Source organism: Scylla paramamosain, chromosome 36 (genome assembly GCF_035594125.1).
Source record: "Scylla paramamosain isolate STU-SP2022 chromosome 36, ASM3559412v1, whole genome shotgun sequence".
NCBI lineage: Eukaryota > Metazoa > Arthropoda > Malacostraca > Decapoda > Portunidae > Scylla > Scylla paramamosain.
Window position 1 is genome coordinate 3,079,646 of NC_087186.1, and position 20,593 is coordinate 3,100,238.

Sequence of the window (20,593 nt, forward strand, 5' to 3'; positions counted from 1 at the left end):
AGGAACATATGAAGACTTGTTTGCATTTTGTCTGTGGATGCTTAAAAACCTTGGGAGGTGTTCGTGGTTGTGAATTCATGGGGACGTGGACTTCTACAATATGAAATCCTGTATCAAAAGTTTGTAGTGTAGATGAAGATACAGTGGAGGGCTTTAATAAAGAGGAAGAAAATAGAAGAGCTTAGAGGATTATCAGTGATATAATCCAAAACAGGAGACAGGAATTGAAGAAGCGACATTCTCACAAGAACTGCAAGAAGTAATTGATAGTTGAGAAGGTCAGGAAGGTGTTACAGCTGCATTACTTGTAGTAGCAGTGGAACTAGAGTAAAGGGAAGAGGCATATGATTGCCCCGCCATTCTTCTGTCGAAAAAAGGAATTTTCGCCTGTCAGTACCAAGAGTTACTGGGAATTTGCCAGTCGAAGAATGTATTGCTCGAGACGGTACTTCTTGCATTGTCGGGAACGTAGCGGGTGAGCTTCCCATTGCAATGGAAGCAATAAGGTTCCGAATCGCATTCATGAGAAGGATGTTAGTCAAGGGCAGAGCAGTGACTACACTAGGGACGTTGCACACAATTCTTCCTTCCGTGACCGAACTCGTAACACAAGTAACATTGTAAAGTATGATCGATGAAAGCCTTTACTGAGAGTGAAAGAGGGCCAGTCTTAACGCGATCATGGAGAAAGGAACTATAGAAAGTGAGCATGACCATATTACTATTTCCTCTAATTTTGGCTACTCATTGATCATTACTGGGACAAAACTGAAGGATGTCATCTTCTGATAATTCATACGGGTCCTGTTTATAAATACGTCCTTTGTTGTAATTAAACGTCTGGTGTGGCTTGATGGATTCAAACATCCCATCAGAAAGGAAAGCTTGATGGAGGAGCATCGTCTGCATTAAATCTTTAGCTCGAATCAAGACACCTTTATCATATTTCTTGTTGTTATTTGTAGAGAGAAATTCAGTCTCACTTTCTAGATACAGTAAAATCCCTCTCATCCGGCATTCGAGTATTCAGCAGCTTCAAGTATCCGGCACATTTTTCCCCGAGCCTTAAAATTGATAAAAAATCAATGTGTACTCATAAAATCGATTAAAATTCCCGCGCGAGGCATACTTTGTCCCTTCGCCACCAGAGCGCATTGCTTCGCACCACCCGCGGCCCACTGCACTGTGTTTACTCAGTGACTCAGTCCCGCGTGTGCACTGTTTATCGCCTGATGCCTTCATCATACCTAAGGTTGTAGAAAAGAGGAAGCGTGTTGTGCTTACACTTAAGCAGCTGATCAGATCAGCTGCTGATTAAGATTAAGCTGATCTTTGTTATGGTAAGATGCGTGAGTGAAGGGTGGTGATTGTGGACATAAATTCACTTCTATTCAAGTATCCGGCAATATTCAAGTATCCGGCATGTCGGCGGTCCCGTTGATGCCGGATAAGAGGGATTTTACTGTACCTGACAGCACGAATAGTCACCTCGACGTTCCCTATAATATGCTACAAACCAATAAGGTGTAGGAGGGTGGCGAGCTTTAGGAGCATATTCCTTACGATCGTATTGTTAAATTATCCCTTCCCCTTTCCTTGGCCGTTTGTGATATTATTAATCTCCCCCCATCTACGCGGGTGTGTTTCAAATTGCGGCGACGGGGCGGGATGGGGTAGAAAAGTGATGACTTGGTGGTGTGGGCGACCAGACAACTTCTTCCTTTCGTATATTTTTTTTTTTTAAACAATACACTTTACATATATATATATATATATATATATATATATATATATATATATATATATATATATATATATATATATATATATATATATAAAGTGTATTGTTTAACGTTTATAAAAGTGAAAAAAAAATAATGAAAGATGTAACATTTCAGACTTTGCTTAAATTGATATGTTTGCAATGTTTCTGGAGACGTTGGTGTTCCCATGTGATTGTAAACATATCCCGCGGCGGTGAGATCTCCCGCTGCCGGTATGAGTTGCCAGAGAACAGGGGAACGGTATGCATTTTTCTTAGAAATCACACACACACACACACACACACACACACACACACACACACACACACACACACATACACACATACACACTCTGCCCATAAAAGGGAACATCTCTTGCAAGCAGTGTGTGTGGCATAGCGTGATAGATAGCATGACTGGGAAACACTGGACAATGGTGCATATAAATGCATAAACGACCCAGCATCTCGTACCAGTAGGCTTAGCAAGCTCCTGGAACCCCTGCGACTGATCTTCAAGGTCACCAACATCTCTTACATTAGTGAAAATGTAAGCGAAGAATGCATTTATTGCCTCATTTCTCAGAATTATTTGAAAGTTTGAAAGTGCTACCAAAATTAATCTTAGCCACTGTGGTGAACCTCCCACGCGGGAAGGGGTGGGGTTGTTATCTACTTACACGCCCGCGGGTGGGGACGGGGACGGGAAGGTATAGGGCGAATTAAATACTACGGCCGTTAGCATCATCAAAGTCATTAGGACAATAATAATTCTCGTTGTCAACTACATTGCTTGAGTGAACACCTCAGCAGTTAAATTGTTGTCTCTAAGACAAAGACAGTTTATTGCCTCAAGAGGAGCTTTGGCAGCAACGTCAGATGTAAATGTTATAGCACCGATTATAGAGACAATCGCCATCGTATCTCAGACGAATACGGAGAACCAAAAGGCTTGAAAATCGAGTGGATAGCACGGTATGACATGGCGCCATAGATATCAATGATCATGAGAGTGTCAAGACAAGAATCAGCAACTGACCCAAGGGGTCTTTCATCATGGGAAGCAAAAAACAATGCGGGGAGTACGAGCTCTTGCCTCCACAAAACCATCATGACCAGAGGGTGACGTCTCGAGGGCCTGGTCGACCGCCCCTCAAGGACCAGAGAAGTTTTTATATTTACCCACATGGATATTTTGAGAATTAAATGGCTCCAGGGACCACGGGAAATCTGTTCCCTCACTGGCGACCTTACTAGTAGCATGGGTAGCCCTCTCACCCCGAATAGGGCGGAGTAGGGGCCGAAGCCCCCTCTAGTTTCGCTCGCCTGGTCATTGTGTCACGCAAGCCCCCCCCACCACGAAAAGCGGTTCCCACTAATAGGGAGTGTGAGACAGCCACCCTCATGTTAACCGTATCAAGTTCTAATATTCGCAGGGCAGGGTATCTGTTAGTACAGAGACCTTGCCATGCAACACCGCACCACCCCAACCACCCCGTGACCCAGGCTGTGACCTGACTTCCGCCTGAGTCCGCAACGCTTACCAACCCCTTTGAGCCTTACATACCCTCTGGCAGTCACCTGACACAACGCGCCGACCGGGATTCCCGCCTGTCTCGCCTCTCGCCCACTGCCGCCCACAGTGATGCCCAGGGTTGAAGGTGCTCATAGCCTCCCGTCGCTCCGTGCCAACGCCCTGACAACCTAACCTAATCTACAGGACCATGACGTGCTTGGAAAGCACCACACACCACCAAAGTGGTTTCAACGTAAAACTCACTGTACCCCCACCCCACTATGAAACCACTATGAAATCTCCGAGCATTGATTTGACTGGAGAGAGGAGAGACCTCACAACATCGCGGTCATATGGCACCCTCACAAAATGTTCAAAGCAACTAAAATAATAGGTTACAATATTGATACTTTAACAAAATTGTGGTAGGGTACAAGACATCACTAAAAATTGCAAAACATAAAAGAAAATACGATTAATTAGCAAGAAATGAAGTGCTACAAATTAAGAATTTAAATGTATTAATTTCAAGTCAGTGGGTACTGACCTCAATGAACAAGAACAGTACATCCGGAGTTATTTTCGTACCCAAAACATTGACCCCTCTTACACATGATATCTTGCGCTTTTCGTTATGTGTCCAAAACACTGACCCCACTGACCCAGATATCTGGTGGTGTTCGTTATTTAGCCAAGGTACTTTACCCACTGATCCAGGCTCCAAGACCCAGCGTTGTTCGTTATGTGTCTTCTTCTGGCCAATACACTATTAATAGTTCAAAGTTCTGGCCAATACAATATCAATAGTAAACTAATGTAAATTAATAATATCAAAAAGGGAAGCTATAATTCATTAAGACGACTAGATTCCACAAATATGAGGGCCTCATTTTTCGAGGGATAGAGTCCTCTATCCAAGTATCAGTGAGGTCTGGAAAGCCACCATCCATAGCTGAACGCGATAACGTTCACGTTCACGATAACCGATAACAATAGCGTTATCGATAACAATAACCTTATCAGCGATAGCCGATAATAGATAACTTGCGATAAATGTATCGCCCGATATCAGGTAACCGATAAATTGATTTATCCAAAATTCCTGTACTAGGGATAACGATACTGATATTTTACGTATTATTATTATTATTATTATTATTATTATTATTATTATTATTATTATTATTACTGTTATTATTATCATCATCATCATCGTCATTGTTATTATTATTATTAGTAGTAGTATTATTATTATTATTATTGTTATTATTATTATTATTATTATTATTATTATTATTATTATTAATTATTATTATTATTAACATTATTACTACACGCTCTCTCTCTCTCTCTCTCTCGCTCGCTCTCTCTCTCTCTCTCTCTCTCTCTCTCTCTCTCTCTCTCTCTCTCTCTCTCTCTCTCTCTCTCTGGAAATAAAAAAGGAGTTTGTTGTTGATGGTCTTATATTACATATAAGTACAACAGCACTGATATCAATTTTCGTATGCGTTACATATGCGAGTAGTACAGCGATTATAAATTGAGGATGATAAAAATTATTTCATATAATTATTATATATCTTCAGACGCTTTACAGTTAAATCTTGGTAGATTACTAATTGTGCTTTATTTATTAATTTATTGTGTGTGTGTGTACGTGAGAGAGAGAGAGAGAGAGAGAGAGAGAGAGAGAGAGAGAGAGAGAGAGAGAGAGAGAGAGAGAGAGAGAGAGAGAGAGAGAGAGAGAGAGAGAAACATACACCTATAGAGCCTAAACAAAGAAAACTGTGGGGTGCTTAATAAGACAAGATGCTCCGAAACATGTTATCTAATTAAATATGTAAAAAAGCGGTCTTTTCAGCTGTTCACACTTTACAGCTGGGTACAATCCATATTCATGTGCATCCTTCAGGAATAGCTTTGGGCAAATATTCTATAGCAAAAGTTACAAAAGAAAAGATCCATCCAATGATAATAAGGAACATGGGACCTTGGAGGTGCTTAACAGTTAAAGGGCGTCGTTTTCCTGTCACCAGTACATATGATGTAGGTTTTCCTTCCTGCAGTAATAGTTGAAGTCGCTTTTGCCTGCCTTCCCGACGGGCTAGTGATAGCATGTCATCCATCCACTTCTTGTAAAGTCCTGCCTGGAGGAACAATATGGTTGTATGTGGGAGAGTTTTTTTGTATGAAATAAAATATCAAAGTTGCAGTATTTACAAACCATAATAAAAATAGTATAGACTTTATAGTCACTGTCGAAAAAAAAAAAAAAACATGAATTGTGCATGCCCACCACAGGCACGTCGAAAGTAAGAGAGGAGATATTTTAACGAGGTGGTAGGCCAAGAAAAAGAACGGAAAAAAATGAAATTTCCTTCATGACAAAATGTCTCCTTTCTATGGTTGCCATCAATCTGAATGATATATAAGAATGAAACAGCCTGTGATCAAGGCTACAAATATATCCAATAATAACAAATGGCCATTAATATGACACTCAGATTCAGTTATGTAAAACTAGTTAATAGTTATCACCCTGTAATATTGTAATATTGGATGATAAAATGTGCTGGAACGAGATTGCAATATTAAACATCATTTATCAGTTAGCATTTCAGGAAAGATAGAAAAAAACTATTTTACGAAAAATGCGTGCTAGCGAGCTCTTAAAAAAATAAATATATTGAAGTTAATTGCATAAAAACTGAAATGAGTTAAAATATAAGAAGATAACGAGAATACATAATGAAGGAAAAGTGAGCATTACACACTCGCACAAAAAAATATATCATGAAACAAGTGTACCATATCATTATATACACTGAGATGCCGATCCCTGAATAGTGTCCGGAGCAGTAGTCAAAAGTTGAAGGCTAAGTGTTTTGAAACCTCCCTCTTGAAGGAATTCAAGTCATAGGAAGGTGGAAATAAAGAAACAAGCAGGAAGTTCCAGAGTTTAGCAGAGAAAGGGATGAATGATTGGGAATACTGGTTAACTCTTCCATTAGAGAGGTGGACAGAATAGAAAGAAAAAAAAGTCTTCTACAGCTAGGTCGCAGGAGGGGAGACATGCAGTTAGCAAGATTAGAAGAGCAGTTAGCATGAAAATAGCGGTAGAAGAAAGCAAGAGATACAACATGGCGGCGATGAGAATGAGGCTGAAAACAGTCAGTTAGAGGAAAGGAGTTGATGGGAAAAAAAATATTTTGATTCATCCCTATCTAAATGAGCAGTATGAGTGGAACCCTCCCAGACATGTGAAGCATACTTCGTACAAGCACGGATAAAACCCTTGTACAGAGTTAGCAGCTGGAAGGGTGAGAAAAACTGGCGGAGACGTCTCAGAACATCTGACTTCATAAAAGGTGTTTTTGCTAGAGATGAGATATGAAGTTTCAGTTTAGATTATAAGAAAAGGACAGACCGAGAATGTTCAGTATAGAAGAGGGTGACAGTGTCTTTTAAGAAGAGGGGATAGTTGTCTGGAAGGCTGTGTCGAATTGATAGATGGATGAATTGAGTTTTTGAGGCATTGAACAATACCAAGTTTGCTTTGCCCTAAACAGAAATTTCAAAAAGATCAGAAGTCAGGCGTTCTGTGGCTTCCCTTCGTGAACTATTTACTTACTGAAGAGGTGGACGTCTACAAAAAGAAGTGGAAAAGTGCAGGGTGGTATCATTAGCGTAGGAGTGGATAGGACAAGAAGTTTGGTTTTAGAAGATCATTGATGAATAATAGGAAGAGAGTGGATGACAGGACAGAACCCTGAGGAACACCACTGTTAATAGATTTAGAAGGGAAATTTTCAGTGACCGTTTACCACAGCAGCAATAGAACGGTCAGAAAGGAAACTTGAGATGAAGTTACAGAGAGAAGGATAGGAGCCGTAGAAGGTAATTTGGAAGTCAAACCTTTGTACAAGCCTCTACCAAAAACTTTTGATATATCCAAGGCAACAGCAAAAGTTTCACCAAAATCTCTAAAAGAGGATGACCAAGACTCGGTAAGGAAACCCGGAAGATCACCAGTAGAACAGGCTTGACGGGCTTGTGAAGTGATAGATGTTTAAGAATCTTCCTGTTGAGGATAGATTCAAAAGAAGGTAGGCAGGAAATTAAGGTAATAGGACAGTATTTTGAGGAATCAGAAGGGTCATCCTTTTTAGGAAAAGGCTGAATGTTGGCAAACTTTCAACAAGAATGAAAGGTAGATGTTAACAAACAGAGATGAAAAAGTTTAACTAGGCAAGGTGCAAGCACGGAGACGCAGTTTCGGAGAACAATAGGAGAGTCCCAATCAGGTTTCTGACACGGAAGCAGTAGTCATTCCAAGGAAAAATAGAAAAGTACCTCCTCAGGTCACCTCAACTAGTATAGGCAAAAGTCAGAGGCACCTCCGCTTAGGAGAATCATGAGGAAGGATTGGAGCTAGAAGGCTAGTTCACTAGGATGGTCAGTGAAGGAAGAGGAAAGCCAAAGCTAGTGGTGAACATCGAAGTCTCCAAGATGATGGACCCCAAGGGATTTTATGAGATATATAAGACGAAGAATAGAGAAACAGTAGTCCCATTGAAGGCAGATGGGGAGATGGTTAGTCCTGAGGAGACTAGTAAAATTCTGAATGAGTATTTTTTAGCTGTCTTTACCTAGGAAAACATGCATGTTTAAAGCAGAAAAGAATGAAAAGCTAACAGGTATTACCATAACTAAAGAGGTAGTGGAATAGGAGATAAATAGGCTAAAGAGTTTAAATCACCAGGAGCAGATGAAATATATCCCAGAGTACTTAAGGAATGCAAGGAGGTTATTAAAGAACCGTTAGTTTCTGTCTTTAGGAAATCACTTGAGTCGGGTGAGGTACCGGTAATATGGAGGCAGGCGAATGTAGTACTCATCTTTAAGAAAGGAGATAAAACTTTTACGTCTAATCATAGACTTGTCAGCCTAACTCCTGTTGTAGGTAAAATAATAGAGTCAATAATAGCGGAGAACATTAGGGAGCATTTAGACAAACAAAACTTGATAAATCAGTCACGAAGGGGAAGTCTTTTCTGAGGAACTTGCCGAGTTTTTCAGTAAGGTTTACGAGGCGGCAGATAATGGTGATAGTTATGACATCCTATATTAAAGCGTTTGACAAGGTACCTCATCCGAGGCGACTGAGAAAGGTTAGGGGGCAATGGATAGATGGGAAGGTGTTATACTGGATAAGGTCATGGAGTTGTAATAAACGGCTCTAAGTCCGAGTGGGGTCATGTAATTAGTGGGGTGCCACAGGGGCCATTGCTAATTTTGATATATATATATATCAATGACTTGAATAGTGGAATTAGTAGTGATGTTAGTAAATTTGCAGATGACACGAAGATAGGTGAATCAATTAGGCCACAATCGGATGGTATCGCTTTGCTGGCAGATATGGATAGGATGAACTAATGGTGCAGACAGATGGCAAATGCAGTTTAATATCAGTAAATCCAAGGTACTTAGCGTAGGCAGAGGAAACCCACACAGTAGGTACAATTTCGTCTAAGAAAGCAATGCATAGTAGACAGAAACAGGGGAAATAGGGTATTAGGATTAATTTTTAGGAGTGTTAAAAATTCCCGAAGCTATATTTGGCGCTAGTCAGACCTCATCTAGACTTCCCTGTGTAGTTCTGGTCTCCATATTGCAGAAAGTATATAGGTCTATTATAATCAGTACAAAAGAGAATGTCTAAAAGGATACAGGAGATGAGTATTCCTTACGAAACGATATTGAAGCTGATTCAGAGAGACGTAGGTTAAGAGGGGACCTGAAACGAGTCTTTAAGTTGTATAAGGGTTATAACAACGGGAACGTAAGCAAAATTCTTAGGATCAGTAATCAGAATAGAACAAGAAATAACTGGTTCAAGCTTGAAAAGTTTAGGTTTAAAAAAGAGATAGGAAGGAATTGGTTCTCAAATAGAGTGAATAGAGTGGTAGATGAATGGAACCCACTCAGTAATCAAGTTGTTAGTGTTAAGTCATTAGGGAGCTTTAAGAGAAGATTATACAGATTTATTGATGGGGATAATAGATGGAAATAGGTAGATGTATTTCATACAGGGACTGCCACGTGTAGGTATGATGGCTTCTTGCAGCTTCCCTTATTTCTTATATATATATATATATATATATATATATATATATATATATATATATATATATATATATATATATATATATATATATATATATATATATGTTCATCACTCACCTCTTGCACAGCCCAAAACACACGATCAAATGCCTGCTTGTATGGTGCATTATGTGGAATGGGCCAAGCATTAAGCCCTGGTAGAAGTCCTTCGCGACCAACATACAATTGCGTGCTCCCGTCGCTCTGCGTGAAATGCTCTGCAATCTTCTGTTCCAAGTACCGCCGGCCGTCGACGTGAGCTTGTCTGAGGGATGAATTAGTTTACGTATGTCTTAGTTAACTTGTTTCATAGAAGTGATAGAATATCAGGATAGAATAACATTATAGAATAACACGTATTGTAATTTATTGATATGGCTATACAAAACCGTGACAACATCTTTGAAATGTTATATAGTTGCAAATTAAATTTCAAGGCTTTTTGCCGCTGAATGGATAGAGAGAGAGAGAGAGAGAGAGAGAGAGAGAGAGAGAGAGAGAGAGAGAGAGAGAGAGAGAGAGAGAGAGAGAGAGAGAGAGAGAGAGAGAGAGAGAGAGAGAGAGAGCAAATTTTGTTTTCATGGTTTTATCACACAATTCACGAATACACAGAATCTAAATTTGTTCCTTCATATAGGCATTATCTTCCATATTTCAGCTTGACCAGTTAATGAGATGTTAGCGCATGTAAAGTGCAAATGTAGATTTGACATAGTCTACTTGGTTAGTACAGTACTATGAACATGGCATACACTAGGTTTCAACGTAATCGGCGTAGTATACTGAAATACCATATGTGAAAGGCTTTACTTTGTAAATGTTACCCATTTACAAACACCTAGGAACAATAAAACCAGTGGATTTCGTTGTGAAAGGTCGAGTAGTTCCACAGATATAAGCTTGTTGATCGCATACTGGTCAGGCCAGACAGGGGTGAGCTACGGAGGGCTGAGCTGTTCAGGTGCAAGGTCCATCCATCTGAGCATAGCTTCACTCATAAAATAAATAATCAAATAAATAAATAAACATTATATATATATATATATATATATATATATATATATATATATATATATATATATATATATATATATATATATATATATATATATATATATATATATATATATATATATATATATATATATATATATATATATATATATATATATATATATATATATATATATATATATATATATATATATATATATATATACTATATATGTATATATTGTTAAGAACACAATTCTAAGCCCCTTCACCAAGCTTTCACACCTGGACTAACTTCCCTGAGCCCCCTATGTGCAAGGCTCAAACGGGTGTACAGGGTCCCTTGTGAACCCTGCACCCTTTTCACCACAGTCATAACTCCAGGCCACACTAATTTGAGGACGCCAGTCGTTTACTGTGTCCTAAACAGCAGACTTTGTCAGGACCTGAGGAGGGAGTAAAGCTCAATACGCAGCTAATTATTTAGGTCCTCTCTCGCTGAACTGAATCAGCCAGTAGTGGCACTTAAGACACAAGTTTACTAACAAAAAGCGCTCCAACCGCTTTCCCGCGCTGCTTCAAAGGAAGAAGGGGGGGGGTTTCAAGGAAAGGGAGGGGAGGGGGTGCGACACACGCACTTCATACACCGCTCCCTGCGCTGTCTTTACATAAATAAAACACTTTAACTAAAAATTCATCTGATCAAACAAAGAGGGCTAGATGAATACTCATTGTTAAGAACAACTCTTCTGCTGTAAACTACGTGAGACTCAAACTGACTGAACAAAGGGAAATAAGGTAAGTTAATCGGGGTAGGAGAGTCTAAGGGCGCGGAAATTCTTATGGTAAGTTAATGGCTCCTAGCGGCCACTCTTAATCGTACATCTGGCGTTCGTACTCTAGCTCTCTCTTTCTCTTCTCGTTTATTATCATTTTTTTTCTCGTGCGTTTTTACTTTCTTCATTTTATATTGCTTTATTTTGAAGTACATTACACATCCCCTCATAAACAAAAATTTTCAGAAAATACATAAAAGGTTAAGAAAATTTTAGGAATGCAGATTCACAATGAACATATAACTAATTGGGCGCATCAGCAGACTCAAAGGGTGTATACTCATTACAAAATATTAAACACTACAACAGCACTGATATAATTAGTTACTATAATAGAAAACAACAGGGGTCCTACTTGACCCTGCGACTCAGACTGCTGCTTCTTCTTTTTCCTCCTACTCCTCCTCATCCTCGACCTGTCTCTGGTTCCATGTCAGGACCTGTGGTCTCCTCTGTTCCATTGGTGTGCAAGCTTTCTCCTGCAGGGCATCTTATTGAGGTCTCTCTTCCAGTAGTCATAGCTGCGCAAGCTCTGCCTGTGACTCCGGTCACTCCTCTGCCTCCGTCATCTTCTCGGTCCTTTGTCTTCTCTACTTTCCTATCTACTCTCACTTCTACTCCTCTCTTCACTACACCCTCTACTCAATCTGTATCTTCTCCTCCATCAGTCACCATTCAAAGACGTCCCTGCATCTTTGCACAACGCAGTGAGCCACCAGGGACGGTGGTCTGGTGCAACATCATGGAAGGGCCAGGTAAAATACTTCCCGTCCAAACACTAGTCTCAATTGGGCCTGCACTGCCCACACCCTTACTCTCGTTTGGCTGCTCCCAGCTCCGTGGAGCTTCCGTGGCACACCCAAAAAACTGATAAAAACAAAAATGCCACTTCCTTGGCAAAACTAAGAGGGGGCATCTGGATGCTTTCATTAAAACAAAATACTTCTTCAAGTTTGTGACACCACCAAGTCTGCTTCCGATCGTCAGGCACAGCGACACTATTACGCCTCATTCCTCCCACCAGCCCCTCGATGACACAGGCATCGCCACAAAGATGTAACGGTTGTTCTTTTCCAGGACACAGCATACCTATCCCCGCACACGGAGCCAAACAAGCACACGTCGCCATCACAAAACAAACCCCGACTCCAGCAATGAGCCCGGCCAACGTGCCACTGGTCCAAACAAATGCTCCCGTGTGCACTTTTCATCAGACCCAATACCGTATCGCTTCGAGGAAGCCGACATCCATCAACACACTACACATCTCGGGCCCCACACCAGGGGAAACAACACCGCCCATAACACAACTGAGAGAGACCCCAGACGAGAGGTTATCAAGCTTGCCAGCTTGATCTGCGCGGTTACGCCCAACATACGTGGTCACGCCCGACCACCAAACCCGCACCAAACGCTCCCGAGTCAACTTGACTCCGAAATGACCAAACACCAGGCCGCTACGCACTTCTAGCACCCATGGCTCCTTAACTGCGGATGGCAAATCAAAATAGAGCAACAAACATCCGTCCTCCTCTCTCCGCCGGCTATTCACAAAAGTGTTGTTCTCAACAAACTCTCCCCGACCCTCAACTCCTTGCCATCCACTCTTACCTTGGCAAGTAGTTGGACAGCACATACACGAGGGGCAGAACCCTCCTGAACTACACTGACAGTTGTTGCAGCAGCTGCCAACACGGTTGGCTCACCACTTGAGCAAACACCCACCGTGTCTGGTCCTGGCAGGGTAGCTCTCTACTTCCCGTCTCCGGTGCACTCCGCAGGGGAAGATACTCCCCCCAAGAGGATTAAAAGTCTCCCCAGCAGCGATCCCTGACACACTAGATACAACTAGCTGGAGCCCAGACTGAGTACCGGCGCCCACAGCCTCAACACCACGTGACTACTCCGCCTGAGCGCCGCCTCCGAGAGGCTTCACCAGGTGAGGCAAGCCATCAAACACATAACCGAAATTTATCACTCCAGCCTCACCCTTGGCAACACTCTCCACAAAGTCACGTGTTTCTTTTGGTAGCTCTGCCCTTCTGCAGTCGGCCCCAGCACTCAAAGACGAGTGTGACTTTGGCTTGTCAAAAACCTTGCCAGCAGTGGGACAGGACTTTGGGCACTCTGCCCCCACTGCACCATAGGCCCTGTTTATACGAGGCGTTTCCAACGCGCGTTAGCAAACGCGGCGTTAGCAAAGTCAATGGTAGTCTATAGGAACCGGTCACACGTGACGCGGCGTTTTGCCTGACGCCGCGTTAACGTCTGGGTCCCTTGCTAACGCGCGTTTGGCGAGCGGCTCGAGATACATTGAAGCATATGGGAACGGTTACACACAGCGGTAAACGCCGCGTTTTGAAAGCAGCGCGCTCTCTTATTGGCTGGGCTGCTACCAATGAGGAAAGAGAATGTGCGTTACTATGGCAACCCCTGGGTTACTCCACGTGGAGGAATTTTTTTATCACGTGACACGCACACAGCTTTTCAGTCCCATCACTGGCAGTCATGGCGGAGCAAAGGCTTGAGGCAATAGACACTGACCTTCTCATTAATGAAATAGAAAAACGTCCAGCCTTATGGGATATGCAGTCCCCGTACTATAAAGATAGGAATTTGAAAAAAAAATGCTGGGAAGAGATTGCAGATATCTTCTGTAGTTCAGGAGAGGTTAAGGAGAAACAAGCTATGGTTAAGTTAACAGAATAACTTTATTATTTATTTTTTTTAACTATTTCAACTTGTATACTACATCTGAGCAGCAACATGGCTTTCTCCCCTTTCCCCTGACATTAGCAGCTCATCGAATGATTTCACTGACATTCTAAAATAGTTGAAAAACTTGTCTTCATGTTCTCTTAAACTCGGGTACAAGGTTGTATACATGCCATGGGTAAGTCTGTCTTGTAAAATTGGATGAACCCAGTATCTTCTTTCTCGCCGCTTGCGCCGCTTCAAACGGCGATGCAAGATCCAAGCACATGCTACCTCTTCTAGATCCATCCTGGTTGAAACTGTCTGTTGCTCTCTGCATTCAGTGCATTGTTTGGCACACACATATGCACGCACAAACACAAGCGTCGCGTTAACGCCGCGTTTGAAAGCGCCTCGTGTGAGCGGTAGTTTCTAACGCCGCGTTTGCTAACGCGCGTTGGAAAGCGCCTCGTGTAAACAGGGCCTAAAGACAAACACAGCGCTCCTTTGCTGGTGTCCCTGCCTTATTGCAGTCGACCCCTGGAGTCACAGATCCCGCGGTCACCCGACTCCGGGGTGCTCGCCTCGCCTTAAGGCGAGTAACAACAAGAGTCAGCACCCTCAGCAGCCTCTGCATCTGGGACGGCGTCCGCGGATGAGAGCTGTACCCAGACTCTTCTAACTGCCAGGTCATTCCCCAGAAGGAAATCAACACTCATCACTGGCAGGTCCTCCGCTAGTGCCACCCGTGCCTCCGCGGTCACTAGCGGGCACGTCAGCCTAATTTCCGCCGTGGTGAACCTCTCTGCGGCGCCAATTCTCCGGCACCACACAGGCTGACCGGAGGCAACTCACCTCCCAGTCACATTCCTACACAGCGACTGCTGTCCCCCTGTGTCTCTCAAAACAGTGTCGGGATACATAACCCCATCAATCTCAACTGTCCCCTGACACAAAAATGGACGGCACTAGTCTAACTCAGACCTCACAGGGGACGGTGAGGTAACACCAGATGAGAGGGCGGCCACATCAGCCTTTCCACCCTCACGACTAGAGCCCGGATCTCATCACCCTCCTGGTCCCAACCTTGGGACACAATCAAGGCCACCGGCTTCTGGGTCATTTTTTAAGCAGTGGCGGACACTAACTTAGGGCAATTGTACTTAAAATGTTCTTGCAATAATGACACATGGGCTGCATACTGTACCTGGGAGTGCAGTGTTGCATGCTCCCAAACTGTCTCTGTCGGAAGCTGGGTGGATACTTATTACCAACAGGGCTGACTCGCCCTAACTTGTTATTGGAGCCACTACTATAATGTTGACTTCCAGAGAAACTCGCGCTGGCCGCACCACCAGACAAAACATCACTAGGCCCACCAGACATACCACCAATCCACCGTGGCACAGGCCAGTGCGCCAACACGTGGCCATCTGCCCACGTAGCCGCCTGCTTACGCTTTTGAACGTTTTCTCAAGGAGCAGCGGTACTAACTCCTTCTCGGCAACATTAATAAACTGCTCCATTACCATGAGTTCCTTTAACTCACGGTAAGATGTGGCCTGCTCGCTAGCGATCCACTTTTCAAATGTGTCCTCAAGATAGCGAGCACACTAGGTAGGTAGGAGTCACTAGACCTCTTCTTTCCTCCACGGGACTGCAACCTATACGCCTCCGGCCACGGCTCATAAGCTATTAGGATATCTGCCTTAAAATCCTCGTTATCCTCCAATTCTTTAACTGACATCCTATCATGCACCTCCAAGGCCTCATCTTTCAACATATTGGCAAGAAAGCCAATTGATCTCTCTTGAGTCTAATCTAATTCTGAGGCTTTCTTCTCAAATCTCCGGCCTTATAGTCTAGGAGTAAGATTCTCGCTTAGAGTGCGAGAGGTCTCGGGTTCAAATCCCGGTCAGGCCCAAGAGTTGAACATTTGTACAAAAGAAACTAACATCTCACTATGGCAGGAAATAAACAGAGCAGGCAGGTATAGTCAGAGATGTGTGGTAGGAGATTTTAATTTTAGGAATACCGATTGGAGCCTGATGGTGGGTAACAGGGAAGCAGATAAATTTCTTAAGGTAATTCAGGATATTTTTTTTTAAAACAGGTAATCGTAGAACCCACAAGGGGGAACAATATTCTAGATTTAATTCTAACTAACAGAGAGGAAGCAGTCACACAGGTAGAGGTTGGAGGACAGCTAGGTAACAGTGACCATTGTGAAATTAGGTACAAATTAAAATGGGAGGAAACTTTTAGAAACAAAAACACTACTAAAATACTGATTTTACGAGAGCAGATTTTGAGGGATTATAAAGGTACCTCCAACAGACGCAAGGTAAGGTCAGGTCCGGGACTCAGTTGAGAGAGGTAAGGCAGGATGAGAGAGGTGAGGTGATCTGTCTGAGTATGTTGGAGGGTCAGATAATGCAGAGATGGGTCGAGGTAATGCACAGGTGAGGTCGAGGCGAGTAGATGAAGGAGTGGAGAGGATAGAAGGGGCCAAAATGAGAAAATTATGTGAAATGTAGATGATTTGTATAAATATTTCGTAGATAAATTGTATACAGGACGATCAGCAAACACACACACACACACACATATATATATATATATATATATATATATATATATATATATATATATATATATATATATATATATATATATATATATATATATATATATATATATATATATATATATATATATATATATATATATATATATATATATATATATATATATGTATATATACGAGTATAGTCTGTCAAGCTGAGGCTTCCCAACAGGCTTTATTTATTTATTTATATATTTTTTATAGGTTGCAGTGCGCACCTAACTCTCAAGTATGAAAATAATTAGCAATACTGGTAAATGATAACCATAGTAAAAAATAAGAAATAGTAACCATAGTAAAAACAAAAAAAATATTACCATAACTAAGCAGTAATAACAAAAATGTTAACAATAATTGAAATAGTAGACCAGTCTTAGATATTAATTAATTTAGACTGTTTTGGAGTGTAACCAAATGTGCTTTAATAGATTTTTAAATCTATGCAAATTATCACTATTAACTAGAAGTTTCATTTCTACTGGCAGAGCATTCCGGAGTAAAACACACCGTTTCTGAAAAGAACTGAAAAGAGGACAAATAAGGTTGACATTATTACTGCGTGTGTTATGTGATGTCCATACCATTTGGAAAGGATGGGTTCCATGGATATGTGTAAAGGTGTGTCCACACTATCGAGCATGCTCGACGGGCAAACAGTGATAACAGATCCCGTTCCAATACAATAGCAAGGAGGGTGAGTGGCAGGCACGAAGGTGACGTCAGAAGCGAGGAGACTGGGGGCAAACTAGCGGGCAAATGTCTGTGAGTTTGCAGGAAACCCCAGAAACTGTTTCGAGTGGTATGATGCGAAACACTAAATGTGTCCTCGTAATTAAGTAGGAATCTATCTCGCATTCAAAGTGTTCTGTGCATATCAGCATGTCTGGCGGTCTTTCTACAAGTGTACCTGAAGGAGGAAACGTTCAGTGGTCCAGGGAAGATACAGTATGGATAATTGATATGTACCGTCAAAAACCTTGCTTGTGGAACATAAAGTCCTTGCACCACACACGCCTATGAGCTCTGGCTTGTTTTTTTCTTTTTTATATACAATCCAAGAATTATCCCACACAAGGCTATTTTCTTCCTCTCGACTGTGTTCGGCATGGTGAGACAAGTGCCGCACCCGACTCCTTAGCAGGGTCAGAGTGAAACTGAACCATGAACCAGTATTTGACACATCAGTTTACAACTTTGCCCGCCAGTCTTTTCCCGGTGAAGGAGTAGATATTGTACAGGGCTCAGCTACATCTGGTAGTATTGTTTGTTGCCAGATCCCTGCCTGTGGTTTTCCCGCTTCTGACGTCATCAACCCTCATTCTCATTACTCATTGTGATCTGGTATCGCTGTTTGCCCGTCGGGCATGCTCGATAGTTTGGACACACCTTAAGGCTTTTGTAGATGAATATTAGCAGAAAGTATCTATGAATGTTACTGAAATTAAGAAATTTGTGAGTGGAAATTACATCATGTGTAGAATAAAATTTGCTCATGTGAAATATGCACCTGGATATCTTATTTTGGGCTATCTACAATCTATTTAGAAAATAGGGCCAAGTACATGCCCAAACTGAAGCACAATATATTAAATGGGAGTAACAGTGTGTAATATATACTGACAAGTGCTTCTGATGGAAGGTTGTTTCTTATTCTATATAAAATACCACACATTCTAGATTGAAATTTCCATTTCATGTTCTCATCTATAAAAACGCCCAAGAAAGTAGTGAAACTAACTCTTTCTATTAGTGTTCCTTCAAGTGTTAATGGTGGCATGTTGACTGTAACTGAACAATTCTGAAAAAATTATAGAATTAGTTTTTCTAACATTGAGGCTTAATTTGTTATTTTTAATCCATTTCTTTATACCATCTAGTTCCATGTTGAGATTTATGTATATAGATTATCTATATTCTCATCATGTAATAATAAATTCGTGTCATCAGCATATATAGTGCATTTGAATTTAGTATCTACGTTAATTATGTTATTTTAAATGAGAAATAGAATTGGTACTAAAATGGATCCTTGTGGTAGACCCTTATTCATTAGATTCAAAGAAGAGTAAGCTGAATTACAAAATACTGCGTGATATCTGTGTGTGATGTAACTTCCAAATAACATTAGAGGAACATCCCAAACACCAAAATTACAAAGCTTGTTCAAAAGAATTCTATGACAGTGAATCAAAAACATTGGAAAGCTCTAATATTCCAGCAACATAATCTTTCTTGTCAGGGTATTTATAAACATTTGAAGTAAATTGAGAAATAACTGATTCAGTAGAGCGTCCTGATATGCTGACAGTCCTATGCTGACAGTCAGAATAAGTTATTATTTTCAATATAATTCAAAAGACCAGAACATATAACCTTTTCAAAAATTACTCACTGCAGGAAGAATTGATATGGGTCTATAATTATTACTGTCATTTCTATTACCAGATTTAAATATTGGAATAGCTTGGCTTTTTAAGCTCGTCCGGAAATATTCCTGTGCGTTAATGGTAGAGATATTTGACAAGCTGTGTGTTTTAATACTGGAGGAGAAATACCATCATAACCTGAAGAGGTGGTTTTCAGTGACTTAAGGTAGCTCTGTTTCTTTTTGGGTAACAGGTGATAAATAAATGGAGTAAGTGGGCGAGTTATCTAAATATTTCAAGAATTCGTCTCCAACATTTTTCATTGCTTTCCCCTCTAACCTTACAAAAATTTGGTCATTTAATTTGTTGGCAATGTCATGAAAATAAGGTTTGAGTTCTATTGTCGTACTTTTACCATCTGCAGATCCCCCCAAAATATCATTTATCCAGTGTGATTTTCGATTACCTTGGTTTCTAACTAACTGGTCTTGATTATATTCCTGTTTATCAGATAGTTTTCAAAAGTGACGTTAATTTGTTTCTATATAATCTATAGTGTTCCTTGAATGTTATAGCCTGTTTGTGTGCTAATTTTTCAAGTTTATTTTTTCTCTGATACTGTTTTTCAAAAATTGCGAAATATGTCGACTGTGTATTTTTTAGTATTTAATCAGATTATTTTTTTTCAGGAAAACATTCGTTAAAGTAATATTCAAATTTTAGAGAAAGTGAGTTATAAGCACAGTTAGGAGAATACAATTTATTGTATCAGACCAGTAAATTTCTGAGAGAATATTACTAAATCTTATTAGACAGCCCTGACTCAATATTCTTTTTGTTATATGGATAGGATGAGGAAGAGAATATTTGTAACTTTCGAATGTAGAAATTACTGGGTAGTGGTCACTTATACCTGTTTTAATTATGTAGTTTGAAACATTATTTTCTATTTGTGATGGCCAAATATGGTCAATAAGTGTGGGTGACGTGGCATTAAGTTGGCAAAGTTGTTAGTGGAAATAGCGAGTAGGTAGACATTTTAATAAATTCTTGCTATTATGTTGTAATAGGTCTAAATTGAAATCTCCAAGTATAAACAGATCACTATAGTTTTAATCTTTTATAAAATTTAAAGTTCCATTGAGAGCATTATGAGAGAAAATTCAATAACCGTAGAGGATGTGTACTTACTTGAAATATAAATGGCCCCTCCCCATCCATACCTGTTTGTTATTAGTGAACATGTTGTAATTCGGTAATGTATGTATAATTCGGAGATAAGTGTATCCAGTCGGGTTTCTGTAAAACCCAATACGTCAAAGTACATACGACAGTGTTTACAAAATATTGTAAATTGTTAGATATTGATCTAATAATATTCAATGTTAATTACATTGATTATAGTATTATTATTAGATAAAAGTGTACTCCGAACCACCAGCGGGCGAAGCACTGGACGAAGCACCGGGTGAAATAGATGACGGCTGTTGGCTCATCTTTTTATTGATGAGTTTCGTGTGTCGAAAACACGCGATCTTCCCTTCCTGTCTTGCCTGTTTCAGTTGCGGTAGTTGATTCCTTTTTATCTCTTGAGAGGCGGTGCAGAGGTCGTCGTTAATAAATATTCCTGAT

General features: G+C 40.8%; 1 long non-coding RNA gene across 1 annotated transcript; it reads right to left on the reverse strand.

Moving 5' to 3' along the window:
- Positions 1 to 4,943: 4,943 nt before the first annotated feature.
- On the reverse strand, positions 4,944 to 9,797 carry LOC135090777 (uncharacterized). Its single transcript, XR_010262109.1, has 2 exons — positions 9,525 to 9,797; positions 4,944 to 5,425 (listed from the first exon to the last, which is right to left on the reverse strand). It is a non-coding gene; the product is annotated as an uncharacterized LOC135090777 (long non-coding RNA).
- Between the last annotated feature and the right edge of the window lie 10,796 nt (positions 9,798 to 20,593).